This window comes from Thamnophis sirtalis, unplaced genomic scaffold (assembly GCF_051295495.1).
Source record: "Thamnophis sirtalis isolate CommonGarterSnake01/CBP01778 unplaced genomic scaffold, rThaSir2_p1.2 scaffold_1, whole genome shotgun sequence".
Lineage (NCBI taxonomy): Eukaryota > Metazoa > Chordata > Lepidosauria > Squamata > Natricidae > Thamnophis > Thamnophis sirtalis.
In genome coordinates, this window is record NW_028261381.1 from 106,713,757 (window position 1) to 106,736,072 (window position 22,316).

Below are 22,316 nucleotides of genomic sequence, written 5' to 3' on the forward strand. Positions count from 1 at the left end.
TTGCTAAAATCTCATCCCTGCCCCTCCCCCATGATTCTAACAAAGATCTGTTGTTACCCGTCACTCAATGGAGCAGCAGGGGAAAATGGCCAAAGCCATCAAGACCCAATATACAGACCAAACGTTGTGTTAACATTACCTTCTTCTGTAACTGAACAATCCCAATCAATCAAATAACAAAAGTAGTACTTCTTTTGTCAGCGACGTTATCTTTCGTTAGTGCAGAATAATGCAAAAGTGAAAGAAAAAAACTGTCATAATAGTTTGCAGTAATTTTAGATCCACCCACCAAGTTCATATGTTAAATTGGTTTTGCTTGATTGTACCACACCCTTATAGCTTGCAGATGTCACTCCTAGAGTGAAGTAACTGATTAGTTTCATATTCATCAGTTCTCATCAAGGATTATGAGTCACCTAGTGTAATAAATATGTACACAACCTTGTTCTCAAATTTTCAAGGAAATACGACATATAAATAGAATAGACTTAATTTACAGTGGTTTAATATATGGAAATAGTTTAAATTCCTTTGTCTTGACATAAAAAAGAAAGTAATGTTATTCCCAAAATATGCATGTGATATCTATTGCACATCTATTGTGATAGATTAGTATACTATAATGCAAATGCTAGGATAGATTTCTTACAAGAATAGAAAGGGCGTTGGTACTTACCTGATATGCCTCTTCTAATAAGATGGAGATAGCATCCATGAATGGGTTAGCACGGTCCGTGTTCTGATTGGACTGAGTCTGATTATTAATTAATTATTGGTCTACATAACCTGCCTTGTGAGTGTCCCCACCCAGCTTTCCGGCAAAGTAAATAAACACAGACTCAATGTGTTATCCAACCAAACTTTACTTGCATACCAAGGTAACTTACAACCAGGAGAAATTGAACACTTCCAATCACCCTTTGTACCAAGCAGATAATGACAAGAAGAAACAGTTCTTCGACATGGGTGGGCCCTGATGCTATCTCCACCTTATTAGAAGAGGTGTATCAGGTAAGTACCAACGCCCTTTCTCAATAAGAGTGGAGATAGCATCCATGAATGGGACATACCCAAGCCTGGCCACTCAAGGGTGGGCCGTAGACTGTTCCAAACCGAAGCCCTGAGAACCAACAGACTGTAGAACCCTGCGTCCGAATGCTGCGTCGATGGATGCGAATTTGTCCAATTTATAAGTCTTAATAAAAGGAGAAGGAGACACCCAAACCGCCACCCTGCAGATCTCGTCTAGAGATGCTTGGGTGGCCCACGCCGCAGGGATAGTGGCACTTCTCATAGAGTGGGCAGTAACACCTTCCGGCACTGACTCCTGACGAGCCTCATAGGTCATTGTGATGCATTTACGCACCTCCCTCCCTATGGTGGCCACTGATACCTTCTTACCCAATGAAGATTCTAAAACGGAAACAAATAGTGCCTCCGAACGTCATAACTCCGCTGTGCATTGAATGTAAATCTCAAGTGCCCAGTGCACATCCAACGTATGCCACTGTTGTTCTAAATGGTGTACTGGGGAGGGGCAGAAATTGGGAAAAACCACTTCCTGTGCCTTATGAAACCAGGACCCCACCTTGGGCACAAATGAAAAATCCAGCCATAGTACTATGCGGTCGGGATAAAATCTGCATAAATCATCCCGCACCGAAACGGCATGTAACTCTGATATTCTCCTGGCAGATGTTATCGCTACCAAGAAGGCAACCTTCCAGGTAAGTATCCTCATGGGAACCTCCCGTAGAGGTTCAAATGGAGGCCCGGTAAGTGCCTCCACCACCGTATGAGGTCCCATGAAGGGTAGCGATGCACTGCTGGAGGCCGAAAATTGGTGGCCCCCTTCAGGAGCCTCTTCACCAGTGGATGATGAGATAGGGGCTGTCCCCCCCAGGTAAGAATAGTGCTAAGGGCAGCCACCTGTCTTTTGACAGTGTTAGGGGACAACCCTTTCTCCAACCTGTCCTGAAGGAATTCCAGGGCTTGGGAGACGGAGGACTCAGTGGGAACAATGTGTTTAGACTGACACCAATTACAATAAATCTTCCAGGTGGCGTTGAAGATGCGAACAGTTGACGGTCTTCTTGACGCCTGAATGGTATCTATAACCCTGGCTGAAAGTTCACCCCCCTGGAGAGTGCACCGCTCAATCGCCAGGCGGTCAGTTGAAACCCCTGAGGTTCCGGATGTTCCACTGACCCCTGACGAAAAATGGCCCTGTCTGCTGGAATCTTCCAAGGTCTCTCCACCGATAGTGCTCGAAGGTCGGCAAACCACAGCCGTCGTGGCCAGTAGGGCGCCAGAAGGATGAGCTCTGCTCCCACACTGATAGTCTTGCAGATCACCCTGGCTAGTAAGGGCACTGGGGGGAAGACATACAGAAGACCCCTGGGCCAGGGGCAGCAAAGGGCATCCACGGGGCAATGGGCTGGGGTGATAATGTGGGACCTCCCCCTTCTCTGTGCGCCTAGGTGAATGCCCCTGCTTCTCCAGGTGTTTGGTCCTAGTCATGGCCTTGGCTGCCTTCTTAGATTTAGACCCCCTGTGCGATGAGGAAGAAGAGGTCTTATTACTGGCTTTATCCTCCGGGACTGCCTGTGTAGATGAAGGCCTGGCTGGTGAGCGAGGGGCCTGACCTACCAGAAGAAGTCCCTGGGTAGGCTCTTCCATAGCCTTGAGAGCCTCACTAGAGATCTCTGTAGCATTACTGTCTGCCATCGCGCTCTGACTGCAATAAAGCAATTCAAAATGGCTTCCTTTAGCGAAGCTCCGCCCAATACAAAATGGCGACCACACCTCCTGTTTGTGCTCTTTCTAACAATCCCTGGCTCTGTAATGTCCAGACCTCGCACTCAAGAGCACTAAGCCTCCCATTGATGTCCCAGCCTTCAGCATGGTCTCGGCCATCCAAGAGAAGTGTTGGGTGGCTTTGCGTCAGTGCTGCGATCCTTGCCGTAACTGGAGCAGCCTCGCCGAGGGATGCGTCGTTGAATCCGACAGGTGTTCCGACCTGCGCTAGCGCGTGACAAGCCTTGCAGCCGGAGTTGCGGGACAGGCCTTCAGTCAATTTAAAGTGCCACAGACCGCGGAGAGGCTACAAGGCAAGGTGCCGCCCTTTATGGAGACAGAGACAGGGCTGTGGGATAAGTCCCAGTGGCCAGTGGGTGGCGATAATAAACCCACTAATATAATGGCTGCAGCCACAAACTCACATAAAATGAAGTTCAGCAGAATAATTCACCAATTTTTGAAGAAAGGAATGGATAATATGATTGTCCCAGAATGGACTGAGTCAGAAAACTGGGTGGGGACACTCACAAGGCAGGTTATATAGGCCAAAAATTAATTAATAATCAGACTCAGTCCAATCAGAGCACGAACCATGTTAACCCATTCATGATACTATCTCCATCCTTATTGAGAAAACCAAGGTTTTATCTTGTTCCACCAATGAAACCTCCAGATGATTTCAAGCCCATCATTGTCTTGCAGTCTATTACACCAGGTTGTTATGAAGAATAAAAAAGACAACTATATACACCATTTTGCTCATGCGCAAATTACCCTCGTGCTTATTACTATAAAAAATTCCATTTTGGTCATGCATAAGCAAAACCGAATAAAATTTAAACCACAGATATTTTCAAAGTTCCTATAAAATGGTTTCATCATAGAAAGTCTCAATCAACCTGGAGCCCTTTAGATGTGAGATTCTAAGAATTATATTTCCAATTTAACAGGATGGTGCCTGGCTGGTACAGGCTCCATTAGAGTAACACTAATTGTAGCAGTCTAGCAATATATGAAAGCTTTTTGTCTGAAATGATTATATGTAAGTATTCCAACCATGGTTATGTAACAAGTGTGTTTTAGTGGAGGAAATGGCTTCGAAGTAGTTCCAAAAGAAGGAGGCACTTCAGGATTATTATCTCCTGTTCTGCAATCAGACATCTTAGGTTTGATTTTTTTTTTACATTTATGGACAGTGCGTTTAATTTCATCACTCTGCTGTTTGAAAATGCACTCATGTAGAACTCCTTTTGAAAACTGCTGCTTATTGTTCAGTTGAAACTGTAATCAGAGAATACTGTAGATGAACAAAAATCAGAACAAATTCCAAAATAGCAATAGCAATAACTCTTAGACCATATACTGCTTCACAGTGCTTCACAGTCCCCTCTAAGCAGTTTATAGAGTGAGCATATTGCTCCCAACAATTTGGCTCCTCATTTTACCAACCTCGGAAGGATGGAAGGCTGAGTCAACCTTGAACTGGTCAGGATTGAACTGCTGAAATGCTGACAGTCGGCAGTCAGCAGAATTAGCCTGCAATACTGCATTCTGACCAGCGTGTCACCATGGCTGGATAAAATGGCTACTGGATTCTGGATGACAATCCTGGAATCCTCACTCTGCTCAAGGAATGGTAATAATCATGCACTAAAAGAAGCTGGTGTCACTATTCACCTCCTTGTCAAGGTAACAGGAAAGTCTTTTTATGATCTCACTGCTAGAGTCACTGAGCAGGTGACTCAAGGAATAATAATAAAAAAATATTTCAGTGCCTATTGAAGCAAATGTTGTATGGCCTGAATGTTACATAGTGATCAGAACGCTCTGTCCTTTTATTATGTGAAAGGGCTACAACCTGCATGCATAGTCTGCAGTAAAGCAATGAGCTATTTATGCAATTACTATTTATCTATCCATAAAAGCTCTGAGGAGAGTACCAACGGTATTCTTTGACTAAGCTGCCATCTTTTGGGCTGACCCTGAATGGCTGAACTATCATCAGAATTTGAATGCTTAAGGACTACAGGGCTTTGTGTGTTTCAGTATTCACATTTTCAGTGAATAGAGAAACATCCTCTACACTAAGAGCCTCTACAATCTCTCTATGTGTAGATGTGAACCAGATCATCAGTTTGAAGAAATGGATGGAGAATGTTTAGATAATGGACCAACTCAAATCTTCAGGCTAGGACTGGAGCCAAGATTGTTTGCATGTGCGTTCCTGGGTGGTAGGCATCACAGAAAGCAATAGTAGTGCCATGGTTTGTTAATAACAATGAAAACTTCCATTTTGTTTTCTTGCTAAATTAGATGGGATTATCCGAACTTTCCCAAACTAGTTCTCTCAGAATCCTGGGATCGAACTCTTAAAACTTCATGACTAAAATGAACTGTTAAGAGTACTAGTACATCTGGATGATACCAGTTTAGGAGAATCCGTTAATTTACATACACTAAACACTAAATGTTTGTTTTCATGATCTTTAACTGGATGAAACAGTGTATCATAGAGAAACATTTTTTGAACCAAGGTGTCTCAAATGGGGCAATTTTCAGAATGTGTTCAAAACCTGGGATCCTTGGCTCCCAGGGGAATGAAATTTTGGGAGGTTGTGCCTGCTTTAGTGCTACTGGCTGTGGCTGGGCTGCTGCTGTGGTTATGTGATCTTCATTTTTAATGTTCTGTGATAAATTTCCAAGGTAATCTCGCATCCCTCACCCTCACCCCTGTCTACCAGCAGTCACTTACCTGCTGGTAGACAGGGGAGGGAGAGACAGGAAAGGAACCCCCATGCATCCATCTTGGCCCATGCCACCCCCTACAAGCCTTCCCCAAACTGTCCTAGTGTGCCTTCCCTGACCTGTGCAGCACCTCTTGGGCACCCCCAATGACATGCACCACACCACACATGCTTTCTCTTCTTGCACACTCTGAAGCACCCCCCCACCCTTTCCAACTACCTTATGTCTCCCATGTTCCATTCCTGAGGAACTTCACACCTGTGACCCCATGCACTCTGCATTTCCCTCTATGTATCCCACATATAATGTGTCACTTCTTATACTATGGTACCATGATCCTTAGGTACCTTCTTGACCTACACTGGCCCCCTCTATGCAATCCCTGACCCATGCAGTGCGTCCCCAGATACCCTTCCTGACCTAAGGCACCTACCCTTGTGCCCTCTCTGACCCATGCACCATTTCTAGTTCACCCCCACTCTCTTCCAAACCCATGCATCTCTCATGTATCCCCTCACTCCCAGTTCCACTCAGCAGCAGCCACTTACCTGCTTGCCGACCTTAAACTGGTTAACTCCTGCTCTTTCTCAGATTTTCTCCTTGCAAGCTTTCCACATGCAAAATAAGTAAGAGAATTCTAGGGAAGGAGGAATCCTAGAGCAGGCGTGCAGAAGGACAGGAGGAGGTGGAGAGAGGGAGAAAGAAAAAAAGGCAGGAAAGAAAGAATGTTTCGAATGCTGTGTGCGTCCCACAAGGAAACTCAGTGGGGAAGATGGTAGGAAGTTGGACTTCGCTTCAGCTCCCCACTGCTTTTTTTGTTTTTCAGTAATAATTCTGCTTCCTTGTTTAGGTAATCAAATGTTAAGAATGACGACTCTCAATGATAAAAAACAATGAGTTTCCTGTCACAGCCACACCCTTGGGTTGTTACTCAGAGGAATGCCAATATACCATTCTGTACTTTCAGCTCTTGAAAACACACCCTGGCTACAAGTGATTGCTGCATTAATCTGATGCAGAGCTCATGTGAACTTGGCCTTCTCAGTATATTTTATTTATCCTACTCTTCATACTATGCTTCCTACGTGATACTATGCTTCAGCAGTTCACAGTATTCCTACTTGTTGTTTTTGTTGCTTTTATTTTATATGCTAGCATATTTCATAGAATCTTCATCGGTTCTTCATAGAGTCACATGAAGGGGAGGAAAATATATTTTTTACTGACAGCGATCAAACATGCAACAGTTCCTTATTACATAGGCTGATAAAATATGGCACAGGTAGTCATTGACTTACAACCATTCCTTCAGCAAATGCTCAAAATTTTAACGGCATTGAAAAAAGTGACTTATGACCAGTCCTCATACTTAGAACTGTTGCAGCATCTCAACGGTAATGTGATCAGAATTTGGGTGCATGGCAACTGGCATGCATTTATGATGGTTACAGTGTCCCAGGTTCACCATCAGCGACCTTCCCAGCCAGCTTCCGATGAGCTAAGACAATGGCAGGAAACTGGATTCACTTAAGAATTACAGTGATTTGCTTAATAACCATGGCCAAAAACCCCCAAACCCAGGCATAATTCACTTGACTACCTTTTTGCTTAGCAACAGAAATGCTGGTCTCAATTTTGGTCGTAAGCTGAGGCCTATTGGAATTAGAAATCAAGGCCCCACCATCCTGCTTAGTATATTACTAATTGGACAGTTGCAGTTCTGAACATGCAGGATTAATCTTTTTTGTCAGAAGAATCAATACAGGTTGCCTGCTGTTTGAGCTTTTTACCAATCGGCAGTGACTGTTTTGTAGTAAGGAAATTTGCCAGTCTATTCTTTTATGAATCCCCCAATTTATCTGATTGTTGGATTTTCTATACCTTGTACAGTAATTGCCTAATTATTTATTTTTAATTGCACTGTTGTAGTGCTGCTGTATATTCTTTGTCTACCTTATGATACAGTGATACTGACAGTAAAAAAATAAACATGTTTATTATTATATGATGATAAGCATTCTTCCTACCCTTCTTGTGGCTGCACTTAGTACAGAATTTGGGTCCAATATTTATTATTCTTGTAGACCTGGCTATTACATATAATCAGTCTGGGCCCTTGCTGTTGTAATATTATGCACAATTTTGTCTCTTTTTGTCTCAGCAATTCTCCAAAGCATGCCAAGGAAGAGTTTATGCTATTTACAGTAATCTACACTAGAATAACTCCTTCATATATTTTGAACTTCACTTCCAGCACGTTTGCCAAAAGGGTTGCCAGCTCCTGATGTAAATGTAAACAGAGGAATTAACACAAGCTAAGGAAGATTAAGGAGGTGCAACAATGGCAATTTGGCAAAGATATAGTTATCTTTATACAGAGATATAGTTATGAAGACTAGTTTTGTCTTGAATGTGCAAGCATTTACAAAACAGTTTTAGATAGCATAGATTCCAGTGATTTCTCTTGGCATCCATCCTAGCTATCAACACTGTATGCTTCCTCTTCATGTAGACATAAGCATTCAAAGTAGGCACCACAGTGCCATCTGAAATAGGAGAACAGAGTTGCATACAAAAACACATGGTAATAAAAGTTTTAAGCATCCTGCTGTTATCTAAATTTCCCTAACTGGAGTCATAAAATTAATGTTTCTTTAAAAAAAACCAAGCAAAAACATATAATGGATAATTGCTGTTTTTGAATGTTGCCTGCACCTAATTTTCATCTAGAACCATTTCAGGTAAAGACTAGATCCTTTATTTTGTATCTATGGGCTTATGGGTATTGTACTGCCAGGCTACAATACCTATCAGCCCCAAACAGCATAATCAATAGTCAGGGATGCTTTATTTTAAGGAAGGGATGCATAGTCTAATAAAAATTGGAGATGAACAGATTCCCTTCTTAGTTTCACTTTTCATAATTAAGGGTATCTTTGTGAACAATTTTAGCAAAATAAGAGTAACTTCAATCACTGTTTCTTTATCCCCTATTATGTATTTTTTAAAAGAAAATTTAGCATTTCAGATTCTATGCCAAAGGGTGTTTTAGAGCAGACACACAAATCTAGCACCTGTTTACAACTCTTAAAAGCATCTCCACGTTTTCCTATACAATCCCAAAGAAATATGCAGCTGCTTTAAAAGTTTTTAGATATGTCTATATTTATAACTAACTGTTGCTCTAATATTTTTTATTGTCATTGTACTCTTAATTGTATTCTTAATTTCTTATCATGTTGGATACCAAGTTGCTTTTATGATAAATATTCCTTCTTTCATCCTTCTCGAAATGGGCCTTAATGCTCATTTTATTAGCCTCTTGGAATTTTATATGTAATGTAATGGGCCTTTGTGTCAACCCAGATATCATAAAATGGTTTAACTTAAAATAAAGAAGATATAGAACAATGAAACTAGAGTTAAGCCAAAAGAAAATAGAAAAGTAAATCAAATAAAGCTGTTGACTTAGCTAAAATCTTTCTTCTTTCAATGCTTAACAAGCAAATTTATAGGTAGATGCCTGAAGCTAAATAAATTGATGCCAGAAGAGCAATATTGAGAAATAGTTCTGAAGCCTATATATACTTTATCAAAAGTGAAACCAGATCATGAGCAGACCACCAAGAGGACAGGAAAGTTATATATGCTGTAATTTTAAAATAAATAATCTTATCCGAATCAATGGCACCACATTCTTCGTTACAATTGTGGTGCAATGTGTCATCCCATTGGTACCAAAAGGGGGAAAATCACACATTTTAAAATATATTCTTAATCAAGGTAGCCATTGACTAAGTAACCCATCCTACAAAGAGTTTCGGGGTTATGGTTATGGTTAGTCATTCCATACCTTTGTGCAATTTTGGGGTAATACAGGTTAGAATGCTTATCCTTTGGTCAAGTGTTTTCTTAGCCAGGATAATTCAACCTATTGCTCATGTTCTTGACTTGGTTCATACCAGATTGCAGGTAATGATCCAGCCCTAACAATTCCCAGAACAAATATATTCATACAATAAAATGGAAGATTCATTCAGTACACTATTTTTCACCTGTGGAAATGGTAGGAGAAATCTGTTTATACGGTAAGGATTTAATTATATGTTAGCAAACTCTGTAAGTAAAATAGAAAGTGTTGAATTTTAATATTGGCTCCAGCCCTTAGTTTACAGATTAATTGATATATTGGTAATATACAATAGCTCCATGATGAATTACTTTTTGAGGTTACACATAAATCGCGTGCTCAATAACAGCTTTATAACAAATATTTTACATAGTGCATTTTAGCCTTTCATAGAATTCTTTCCCTTGTAGATACCCATACATACAGTATGAAGAAATAACAAAATTTATTTTCCAAACAACTTGATTATCCTCTTAAAGCAGTCTTTGGCTCCCTGGCATTGATGTAATCACTTAGTTTTACATTGGGAAAATAAATAGTAACTAAAGGTAGATGCACTCTATCTCCCTTGGGTGAGACAATTTCACCACAGAGCCTTTACTGTAATTGAAGGAGGTGATTCCTGCAGCTTAGATTACTCTTGTTCATTTCCATGTTTTATATATTTGTCTGTTTGGTTTTAAATTAATACACAGTGCCTCAAACATCACGGGCATTTTTTTGCTGGAATATCTGAAACACAGAAGCACCTTTAAAATCAGCACAGAAGATAAACTTTTATATTTTTTCTGATCTATCACAAAATTACTTAGTGCCATTCAAATATAGAGGAGATATCTGATGGCTGAACAACAGGATAGCTTTGTATCTTATGGACTGAGCCATGAGTAGGCAAGAAATTAAAAATGGCAGCCCACAGAGAGAAATCAGAGACAATAGATTTCCAAGACTCAGGAAATTTTCCTGTAATGTTGGTATTATGGCTGTTACCAGGTTCCATTTGTTTTCTTTGGTTCAAATTGTCTGAATAATTTGTTTAGAAGATGACTGCCAGACTTGTATATTGATGCATAAGAAAAGTCATACAAAATCAACCTGTAAAGTATTTCATTAGAACTAATCCGTTTCTATTCTATTAACAGTGAAAACACCTTTCACTATTTCCGTCTTTCTGTTAATAAAATCCAGAACTAGAAAACATTTTAAATCAATTTAGAACAAACTGAAATAACAAAATAGCATCAGGATAAAACCTAGCTATGATGGGAACATGCCCAGGGAAATAAAAACCAAACCAAGAACAAGTTGGTTGTTGCCAAATAGAATATAAAGTAGAGATGACACAAACCACCCTGAGAAGACACTTCAAAACCAAGGCGTCATCAAGACAATCCCATTTCTAGCAATCTAATTTCAGAGTGGGAGGAGGGCTGGTGAAGGTGGTCCTTAATTTTCTGCTTCTAAAATTCTAACAAAATATTAAAGAAGATAGGGCATACAGAAGATATACTGTATAAATTATATTTTGGTGGAATTTCAGGTGATCTCAGCCCTTCCAGGTAAATCAGAGAGGAAACATGACAAAACAAACTTATTCTACTTTATTTTAAAGTTACATTAAAATGAAAAAGCACAACTTCCTGCTGCCATTTTTAGACACTTGCAAGTGAGAAAGTACAACTTCCTGCTGCCACATTTAACAGCTTGATCCATTAGGTAGGGGTTTCCCTACATTTCTTTCTCTGACCCTTAGCCAAGAGGGCTCCTGCCTCTCTTATCTGATTGTTTCCTGGGCAGCATCTTTGCTTCCCTTTTCCCAAGGTCATGTGTGTATTCCATTACAGAGGGACTAGGATGGGAGAATATTTATTTGTTTTTTTTCTCATACTAGCTTCCCAAATTTGCACTTCCTTAATAAATGTGAGCCATAATGCAGTTAACCTTCATTGTTTATGTTTTAAAGGTTTTAAAAATGCATCGAGCATGTTTATGGAAAAAGGAAAAACAGAATTAGCACAAGTATTTCTTTATTTAATTTATTTATTTGTTAAATTTATTTGCCTCCTATCTCATTCTGGGGCTACCCTAGATGGCTTATAACAATAAAAAGGAAGAAAAGTGCACGAACAGAAGATACAGAACAATAAACAATGAAAAATAACGCGACAAGAAATACAACTATTAAGCAAACATTGATCTATAATGTGTGTTAATAGGAGAAATGTGTCCAAATTGCATAAAATTCTCAGATATGGAAATAGTGCAGATTATAGATTGGAAAAAATGAGAGAAATCAACATTACATGTTTGTCTATCTTTATAACTTTGTCAACTCTGCAGACAATTGAGTAGTTGGGACCAGATCGATAGGTAAGATAAAGTGAATGACATTTATTTATATCCCACCTTATTTTTAGAAATAATTCACATTGGTGAGCATATCCAGTATGCCTTTCTCTACCTATTTTCCACACAACGACAAATCAGTGAGGTGAGTTGGACTGAGACAGAGTGACTGGCCCAAAGTTACCTAGTTGGCTTTCATAGCTAAAGCAGGACTAGAACTCAAGGTCCACTGATTTCCAACTTGATCCCTTGATGTCAATCAACATACTACTGAGAAAGAGTTGAGGATTTTTTACAGTACTAATGATGTTTACGATGTAGTTACATTAAAGCCTTTGGGATGTTTAATTGTGATCTTGTCATGCAGGGACATAATTATAGTGGGAACATGAAACATAAGAACAATGAACAGGGAAAAGGTCAACAAAGTGACAGACATCTTGGCAGTAAGCAAGCACTAATATTTTAGGAATCAAGAAATTAAGATGTGCTGGGATTGGACACTTCAGTTCAGAAGAACTGTAGTAGTCAGGGCCCCGAAAAACAAGGAAGGAAGAGCGTTGTTTTCACAGTCAGGAAGGATATAACAAATATGGTATTTTAATACAATACAGACAAAATGTATTGCAAAAAATAAGCATGTGATTTGAATATAATGGTTTGGCCGTTGGAGAGGAAATGACACAGTATTTACTAACAAGTCACCCGTTCTGCAATGTGGCATATAGTTAGCTACAGAAGCCATTGCTGCAAACGGGGGAGAGTCAAGGGAATGGCAGCGGTGAAGAAATTTAACAAATAAAGAAATATTGTTAAAAGGGATTATTTATAGAGAATATAGCACGATTTCAGCTGAAACACCCGCAACTGACTTTCATCTACCTCAAGTACAATTCGAAGTGTTGCTGTGGTGGTTAACTTCCTGAACGGTTAGGACCAGATTCCGTGAAAAACTGACCTCTCCAGATTAATCTGCCACTGCATTGAGATCCACTTAGAAAGCACAGCATAAGCATATATGGATCTCATTAATTCTGGGAGCTGAAGTCCACCCGTCTTAAAAGTTGCCAAAGCTGAGAAACCTTGTATGAAACTCAAGAAGTTACCACCGGCAAGATGCTGTCAACCTGGCCAGTTTTAGAAGGAGGTTAGATAACTCCGTCAAAGGGTATCAGACACAACTCACACGCCCGCCCGGAGAGGGGGGGGGAATCGGACAACTCGCTTCCTACTAGTGCCTTGCAGTTCGATGCGCGATCCCCGCCCTCTTTGCTCACTTGCAAGAACGCACGTGTTGCCTCCAGCTGTTGCAGGCACCCCCGGGGAAACCAGCAACGACATCGGGGGTTATAACACGCATGCGTGCTGCCAACGCTCCCCCCTCGCTACTGCCTCCTTGGCCGCCGCGAAGCTAACGTTCCTCCTGCATAGAGATTTTAGACTACCCTTATTTCATTGGTCGCTTCCCTCCCATCACGCGCATCTAATCCACGCCCCCTCGGGTCTATTCTCTTTTGGAGGCAACGGGCGCCAAGGCCTTGGCGTCCCTGCCCATCTCGCGCGCGCCCTCGTTTCTTTACAGTTCCTTAGCACGGATTACTTCCTTCCCTATCGGCCAGGCTTTCGGGCGCGCGGGGAGAGTGTGTCTGCGCGCGCCGTTTCTCTCCCCCCCCCCTCCGCCCGCGTTCTGTCAACGTCTCGCCCCGGCTCCAGTCTTCTGGCGGCTCTGCTTAAGCGGCGGTGGGGTTCCTGCTTCCGTCTTCTCGCCACCCCCCCCCCCACTCCACCGCCTCTCGCTTATTCCCTCCCCCGCTTCCATCGCCTTCTCCCCTCGCGCGCCTCCCTCCCCGCTTCTCCTCCATCGGAGACCCCGGCACTGCGGGAGCTTTGGCCGGCGCGGAGACCCCCTCAAAAAAGCCAGTTTGCCGACGCGGATTTAGGTAAGGCGAGGCCGTTGTGAAGGATCGAAGGGGGGGGGGGATTTCGGAAACTTGAGAGGATGCTCCGCTTGGGGCTGAGGCGGCTTTCGCTCGCTTCGACCCGGTTCTTCGTGGTGGGCCTGGCATAGAAACAGCGGTTATTCAAGGCGCCGGCTTGTGTGTGTATGTGTGTGTGGGGTGTCTCTTGTCAGCGAAAGGCCGGGCAGGAGAGGGGATATGCAGGCTCCTCCAAGGCTGCCAGGCTCTCCCGGGACAGGATTCTCAGGGAGAAGGAAGGAAGGAGGGTTGTCAGGGCCTGGACTCCCTTGAGAAGAAGGCAAGGAGGACGCTTGAGGCCAAAGAGAGCGAGAGAGAGAGGGATAGATAAGGTAGGTAGGTAGAGGAGATGACTCGCTGCGGTTGCTATGTGGGCGCTGAATCCCGGAAAGCGGCTGCACTGGGCGTCAGGAGGAACCCGGTGCCCTAGAGGAAAAGACCGGGCGGGAGCCGAAGTCTTCAAGCATCAATCCGTACAGGAGGCGCCCGAGAGAGTTCGCTCCGCAAAGGAAAAAAAAAGCAAAAAAAAAAAAGCGGAAACCATCGGCTGCCGGTGTGCCAGCTGCGTGTCTGGAGGGGACAAGTGCGCGCGGCGGAGGGATGGGAAGGGAGGCCGGGGATGCCGAAAAAGTGCCTTGTAAAGAAAAGCTGCGCGGCTGCTGTTCTTGCCCCTTTTTCTGATTTCTTCTCTCCTCGCGTCCCTGGGAAAAAAATAAAATAAGAGAGAGAGAAATCCTAAATTCGGAAATGCACCGGGAGGAGAGGGGGTGGCCGAAAGTGAAATGTGTACTGTTCAGAAGAACGGGATAAAGGGGTCTAACTGGATGCCGGTATTTTCTTTTTTCGTGATTCCTATTAAGAAACTACGTTGAGTTGGTCGATATCCATGGAGATTAATTGTCGATGTATCTATTTTATTCAGTGTTCTGATTCTTAAGATGTTTTTGTGCTTCGTGTATCTGTCTTTGGATATCTTTTATTGTCTACTACTTTGAGTTTGAATTGTGCTACCTGCAAAGTGAATCTAACACACTGAATTGATTTTCAGTAAAACCTGCTGCTATGTATTCTTAACACAAGATTAAGGGGTTTTTTGTTGGTCTTGGTTTGTTTGTTTTTTGCAATGGAGGGAATCATGGCATGAAAATATCGGAAAAATCTTAAGTACCACATTACAAGGCCAAATCTTTTTTTAGGGTCACTGACTAGAAAAGTTTTCAAAACCACTAATGTCTAGTGATCTGAACATAGCACTTCAGAAGTAAATATGAAACTGTACACTTTCTGTAATTCATATTGGGCCTTAAGTCTGCAAATATTTACATACAAAATTTGCCAATTGATAGTTTGGGAGTGGTTCTTTTCAGTGGGATTATCTAAAACAAATAGATATAGCATATGCTTCAGGAGCAGGTTGCAAATGTTTAGAATTCTATTTATATTAATATCTGTAAGATTTGGTCTGGGAATATTTTTTAAATTTAAATTGTTTAATGGCTATTAATGTTAATAACAGGTACTGATATTTCTTTTATAAATTAATAATTTTATGTCTTATATATCCATGTTTTAAATATATATTCAGATTTCAGCAGCTTGTTTGCATAAGCTAAAAGGATGGCCTTTAATCTTGGAAGTATACCTTCAAGGCTATTACCATGTCTTTCCAAAATTATATTAAATTATAAAAATAACATAATATTTTAAATTTATTAGAAGTAGTTAGAGATCATGATTATAGTTGCTGACAAAAGAGGACTTAGAACTTTACAAGAAGAAACTGTTGTCCATTAATTTAGTATATGATGTGGTTTAACTTTGAATAACAGTTTTGTTTATGCATGCTTAAATCTATTTTAACTTCATATTTAAATTCTGCATATATATATTATATTATGTGTGTATGTATGTGTGTGTATATATATATATATATATATATATATATATATATATATATATATATATATATATATATATATATATATATATATATATGTATGTATGTGTGTGTATATTTTATTTATATATATATATATATATATATATATATATATATATATATATATATATATATAAATAATTGATTTCTCTGGAATTTATGTCCAGGTAAGTGTGTATAGTATAGGACTGCAGATTTAATGTAGTTATTTGGAATATTTATGCCATCCATTCCTTTGAGTCTTCTAAACTGGAGTAAGATGAAGTTTTGTTTCGAGTTCAATGTAAAATACAGTGTAATAAATTCTTACAGTGTTTATTTTAGGAGACTGTTGCTTGAGCTACATAGTAAAATATATATAAAGTGATGAGTTTTTATTAACATTGGTCAATAGCCACTTAGGCTGTAAAAAAAAGTTTCATAAACTGATCAAAGTACCCATTGATAGTGTAGGAATGAGTTAAGATTACAGGGCAGTTTATTAATGTACATACAATTAAATGTAGCAGGTAATTCTTCAGTTTAAAAACAAGTTGTTTACTATTAGAACACACATGAGTGTCAGAGTACATTTCAGTGTTTTAGAGCTAAGGATAATATAAATGATTTTCTTTTTAAAGAATTTTTTTTTGAGACTGAAATCATCCCAAGATTTGAAGAAAATGTGGATTTGTGGCTACTGTGGTATTTACGTATACTGAAAAAAGTAATTACAGTATTAAGTTGGTCTGGAGGGGGAGCTAGTGCCAAAGCAAAAGAAAATTCAAATTTATGCTTCTCTCTTTAAAACATAAGTTTCTTTCTAGCTTTATGATTGTGTTATATTGTTATAAAAATGTTTGATGGGGAAGAAACCCTATGCAACTTAGAACAGTAATGTTGATATTATTGCATTTAGTGCCCATTACAGTAAGTGCATTATTAAATAAAGAGCTTGCATACAGTGTATTGCACAATTCATAACAAGTTTGATCATTCTGGATATTTCAGAACTCAATCTTTTTTATTTATTCATTTCATTGAATTTGTTAACCCATCCCATTCCAACGGGCAACGACATTAAATACTACATCATGATTATCAATTTCTTTTCAGAAGTTCTCAGTTTAAAGCTACTTTTTATTGAAAAGACTTTTATAACTTGATAACATGAACTTAGACTATATGACCAAAATCGACTCAGGTTCTTGATTACAGTGAAATTTACTTTCTATTGAACATGCAATTTAAATCACTTCCTGGTTTAATTGACTCATACGTGATTTCCAAGAATGCAATGGGTTAGAAAGCAGCCATTAATTTATTTATTTTTCCGACGCCACAAGGAAGGTTGGCAAAATTTCACTGTCTACCCTTCTGTTAACTTTTATTTCTTTTTGGAGGAAATGTAATGATTTATGGTGGTGTGATTAGGATCAGCATCAATGTAATATAGGAGCTAGGGGCATGGGTGGTGGTGGTTATGTATTTCCATTCTTGTACGCTCCTTTTCTATTACCCCTTGTGGCTGCAGGTTGGCGAGGGGAGTAAAAAACTGATAGCATTTCTAACAAAAGTTCTTTTTTTGATTTTTTTTCTACGGTTTTATCTCAAATTTGGAAGGACAGTTTCTATGACAATCTCAAATTCGGAGGGATACTTGTTTGGAGAGCACACTTGACTGTGAGAATCAATTTTGTCCCAACCCACCTGAACTGTTATAAATTAAAATTTCTCTGTAATGGTTAGCTACTGGAATCACTTGACTAGGTTAAAGTTTTCTGACTCCCTCACATAGTTAAGTTTGTTCTATGAACAGAGTTATCAGTTGGCATGTTGGAAGATGCAGAAGTAGATTCTTAACGAGAGGCCAAACTTTAGGTCTGGGCTAATATTGCTCATTACTTGTTTTATTTCAATTTTAGAATAGAATAGAATAACAGAGTTGGAAGGGACCTTGGAGTCTTCTAGTCCAACCCTCTGCCTAGGCAGGATACAGTACTCCACTCCAGACAAATGATTATCATTTACAACTTCTGGAGGCAAGTTGTTCCACTGCTTAATTCTTCTAACTACCAGGAAATTTCTCCTTAGTTCTAAGTTGATTCTCTCCATAATTAGTTTCTACCCATTGCTTCTTGTCCTTCCCTGCTTTGGAGAATAGGTTGACCCCCTTTTCTTTGTAGTGATCCTTAGATATTGGAACACTGTTATCGTGTCCTTCTTTTAATTAAACTAGACATACCCAGTTCTAGCAACCGTTCTTTTAGCCTCCAGTCCCCTAATCATCTTTGTTGCTCTTCTCTGCACTCTTTCTAGTCTCAACATCTTTTTTACATCATGGCGACCAAAACTGAATGCAGTATCCCAAGTGTGGCTTTACCCAAGGCATTATAAAGTGGTATTAACCCTTCACATGTTCTTGATTCTATCCCTCAGTCTATGCAGACTAGAACTGTGTTGGATTTTTTGGCAGCTGTAGCACACTACTGGCTCATATTTAAGTGATTGTCCACTAGGACTCCAAGATCTCTATCATAGTTACTACTATTGGGCAAGGTACCACATATACTGTACCTATGCATTTTCATTCAGCTAACGTCTTGAATTTAGTTGGGTTTTGGTCTCGGCATTCCTTATAGTCGTTTATTAAAAGACAGGTTATTGAGTTTGCATAGTGGCATATTTACACTGTACTAATGATTTGCTTAATTTGGTTTTCTATTCTTTTAAAGAGATATAATATTTATTGTACTGGCATCTTGGTTTTTGAAAAGTGATTATGAGGTACAGTGTCGAATTGAATGTATTACTCACAGAAGACATTAGTAAAAAAGAATTGACATAATCAGTGACTCTGTTGCTGCCAAATCTTACTACCATGAGTGAATGCTAGGATATCCCTAATCTAAATTTTGAAAATGGCTTTTAAAAATCTGAACTATTTTTTTAAAAAATAAAAGTTGAATTCTCAAAAATAACTAACTTAGCCCATCCCAATAAGCCACTGGTTTGTCTTAATCATGTTTTTTTTAAAAAAAACCAAAAACGTAGATACCTGGTTTATATCATCTGATGCGATAAACAAGCCATAATATTTGGAATTGACTATAATTCTGAGTCAATTAATTGTATCTAGTTAAGGAAACTTACAATTTGTTCTCTTTGAAGAAATGTCTGTTAATTAGTTTTTCAGTTAAGTAAACCCCTTTATTTATATTTCGTTAAACAATATTATTCCTTGGATTGTATTACAGCTGTGGATAGTAGGTTTAGTTTAATTTAGTGTAGAGGTTAAGTTCCAATAAAGGAAAATATTTGTATCTCAGGGTTGAATTGAAGAGTGCTTTGTGCTCTTTGAGATTAAGTTGCTGTCTTAGAAACTGAGAGATTGAATTTTAATCCTTTTTTAGGCATGAAAACCAGCTTGGCCAGTCATTCTTTCTCAGCTCACCTCATCTCATAGTGTTGTAGGGAAAATAGGAGAGGAAGGAGTATTATAATGTTCTCGGCCTTGAGTTGTTTATAATATGTCATTATAAGCACTACAAGAGTGTATCTACATAGCCTGTAACACTGCTTTGCCTTTAAATCCAAAGTGTTGCACAGTCCTTATGGTTAAACAATCAATCTTATTTTCAGTGTGCTCCACACATGGAAGTAGTCCAACCTTAATAAAATTAACAAATTAAAATTATAAAAAATATATATCAATATATACATCATGAGGCATATGCAATTACAGTAAAAATAATATACACTGTACCATACAACTGCAAAAATCTAAACTTATAAACCTGATTTGCTCTGCATCTAAATTTACTACCAACATTTACAACAAAGCAGTTTTACTATTTAACTTTGCTAATTGCTATTGTCGACACATACTTATAATCTTTTCTACTAGTCAGTTTATCTATTAAATAAATTTTAAAATATTTCTTAATATTTGAAATTATTTGTTCTTACGCTTTCTTCAAAGCAGTTAAATCAACTCTCATACTTCTGCCTAGTTTGCTTTATGCAAGGATAAGGTAAATTACAAGATTACAGCTTTTACAGTTCCTTCCTTTTAACCATAATGATTGAAGCTGATTGGAATTGAAATCAGAAACATGTAGAGGTCATCAGATGTGCATAGAGTTTTGGCTACTTACTGTGAACAAGCCAGTAAAAGAACTTAAAGATTCCAATAAAATAATTTATGGTTCCAATTTACCAGGAAACTATCAAACCTAAATTCTTCAGGTGAATGTAAACAAAGCACAGATAGTTCCAACTGGCTTTGTTTAACTTGTGACGATAAGAGGACTTAAGCTTCTTGGTAAACCCAAATTCTTTACAATTTTGGTTTGCCATTTAATCCCCAGTTTTTCTTTATGTAATATGTTCTTAAATGAATGTTACTTTAGATACAGTACTTTTCTAGGCTCTCATTTTCTTTGTTATTTCTTTTATGCCAAATATAAAATTATGTGACAAATTCAGTATTTATTACAAATAATAAAAAAACTTAGAAAATTCAACCTTGAAAACAATGGACAGGTTTTAGTCATTATTTACCAAGAAAAAAATAACCATGAAATTGTATAATGTATGTACATTTCCTCACTCCACAATGCTAGCACACATTAGTAATCCATATAACCATCTGCCACATTAAAAAGTGGGGAATTATTACCATCTGCTAAACAACCTTGGTTGTAATGTTTAAAAAAAGCCCAATATCAATATAATATAAAAACTTATCACCTAATTTAAAATGAAATAATTAATATACCTTTTGCAAAATGACATGTGGGTATGTCAGGTACTGAGGACTTAATATCCGCCAGCTGATGTAAGGTTGTAAGCTGATGCAATGAGGATGATTCAGCAATATATGGTATCACTCTTTAAGACTTTGGTGAGGTGTATTTATATAGGTAGGCATTAGAGGGCATTTCTCTCTCGCATCTTGTATCTTATTTCTCTCCTTGTGTCCATAGCTGAGTGGTAAGAAATTTATCTCCACTCATATGTTCTGTATATATTTGTATATAATCCACTATTAAATGTATAAAGGCTCTGTGTGCTGTGTGTTCTTGTTTTGCTCCTGGGTTTATCTCATAATAATAGTCATGCTGCCAAAACTCTGACAGGATACTAGTTTATTGTTCAACATTTATTCATTTGGAACACCTGAGCATGCCAAATATTCTGAAATCATATTTGTGAGTGTTCTGAAGTTTTGTTCTAAGTTCAGTACTAAAGGAGATGATCTAAATCTTCTGATGTCTATGATTGTATCTCCCCCTCCCCCAAATCTTCAGACTCATTTGGAAAGTGTATTACTCAATAAATAGGTCCATATTCAATCTGTCATCCCTGGTTTGAGGTAATTGAAGAGCAGAGATGAGAATGATAGAGAATCAGTTAAGGCAGCCACCACATCTAGCAATCCCCTGACAATAATTGAATCCAGGTGACAGACTACAATTAGTCCTCAGATTACAATGGCAAGTGGGGCTAGGATTGCCATTGCTAAGTAATGTGATCAAATATCTTTATTACAATCTTTAACCACCCTTTATAGTAAAAAATGGAAATAGTTTGGCACAATAATTTGTTATTGGGAAAACAAAAACAATTGAACAATTAAATGACATCTAATTAGGTTTTATGCAGTTGTATAACTCAGTGAAGATATTTGACCATCTGATATGTGGGGTTAGCCTCCCTTAAAAAGTAATAAACATAAAATTTATTAGTGTGGCCCTCATATTTGACAATCATTGGGAAATCAGAGCATATCTTGGGAACATCATAAAAAGATCACTATGTAAGGACATGTACAAGAATTTCTAGCATCCTGGAATACAAGGGCAAAGTCTCTGCAAATAAGGTATCCCATGGAATCTTCCCACCAGTACAGCTGATAGGAGGAGATCAAATCCAGCTCTGGAAAGGCCCATCTATATTTGGTTAGATTTACATTGTGTAGATATCCCACAGTAGAGGACGTGCGGCTATCTAATATTTAGCAATAGACTTCAGTGGTACTGGTGATAACATTTCGATGATCAATGTTCCTGATTTTCTCTTTTACTATTGATTTGGCCTTCTCCAGGATTAGTTAGCGTAAATATTCAGGAGAGATGCAAAGACTGCAAAGTTCTGCTACCCAGACATACTGCCAATGAAATTGGTAGCTGACAACAGCAGAGGAGTCAGGCATATGGGGTCAAACGTGATTCTAAATCCTGAGATTAGAAACCTAATTCAGGTTTGAGCCTTAATACTTGGCATATTAGCTTCAAATCTCAAGATTGTTTTGGGGATGCATTTTGGGATACCAAACAAAGCCTTAAGTAATTTGATTGAATGAGTGTAGGTTTGTATATGGGTCAAATTGTAACCCATTTATTTATTTAAAACATATAGCTTTCCTATTAAAGCATGTTCAGAACTTTTTTCCCTGCTGCTGGATTGTAATTTGCCTGTATTGCCCATGAAATTTAATTATTGCTTGTGTGCTCTTTTGACAGGAGAAGTGACATAATTTACATGGGCTAAATTAAAAAGTATGATGTCAACAGGCTCTATTACATAGTGATAGCAATCATAACAGTCCAATTGCCAT

The 22,316-nt window shown here is 38.9% G+C and overlaps 1 protein-coding gene across 1 annotated transcript in view; it reads left to right on the top strand.

Moving 5' to 3' along the window:
- Positions 1-13,373: 13,373 nt before the first annotated feature.
- FUT8 (fucosyltransferase 8) overlaps positions 13,374-22,316 on the top strand; it is an 85,668-nt gene continuing 76,725 nt past the window's right edge. Inside the window, exon 1 of the mRNA XM_014069133.2 lies at positions 13,374-13,740. The gene's annotated coding sequence lies outside the window, so the exon portion shown is untranslated. The remainder of the gene's footprint in view (positions 13,741-22,316) is intronic.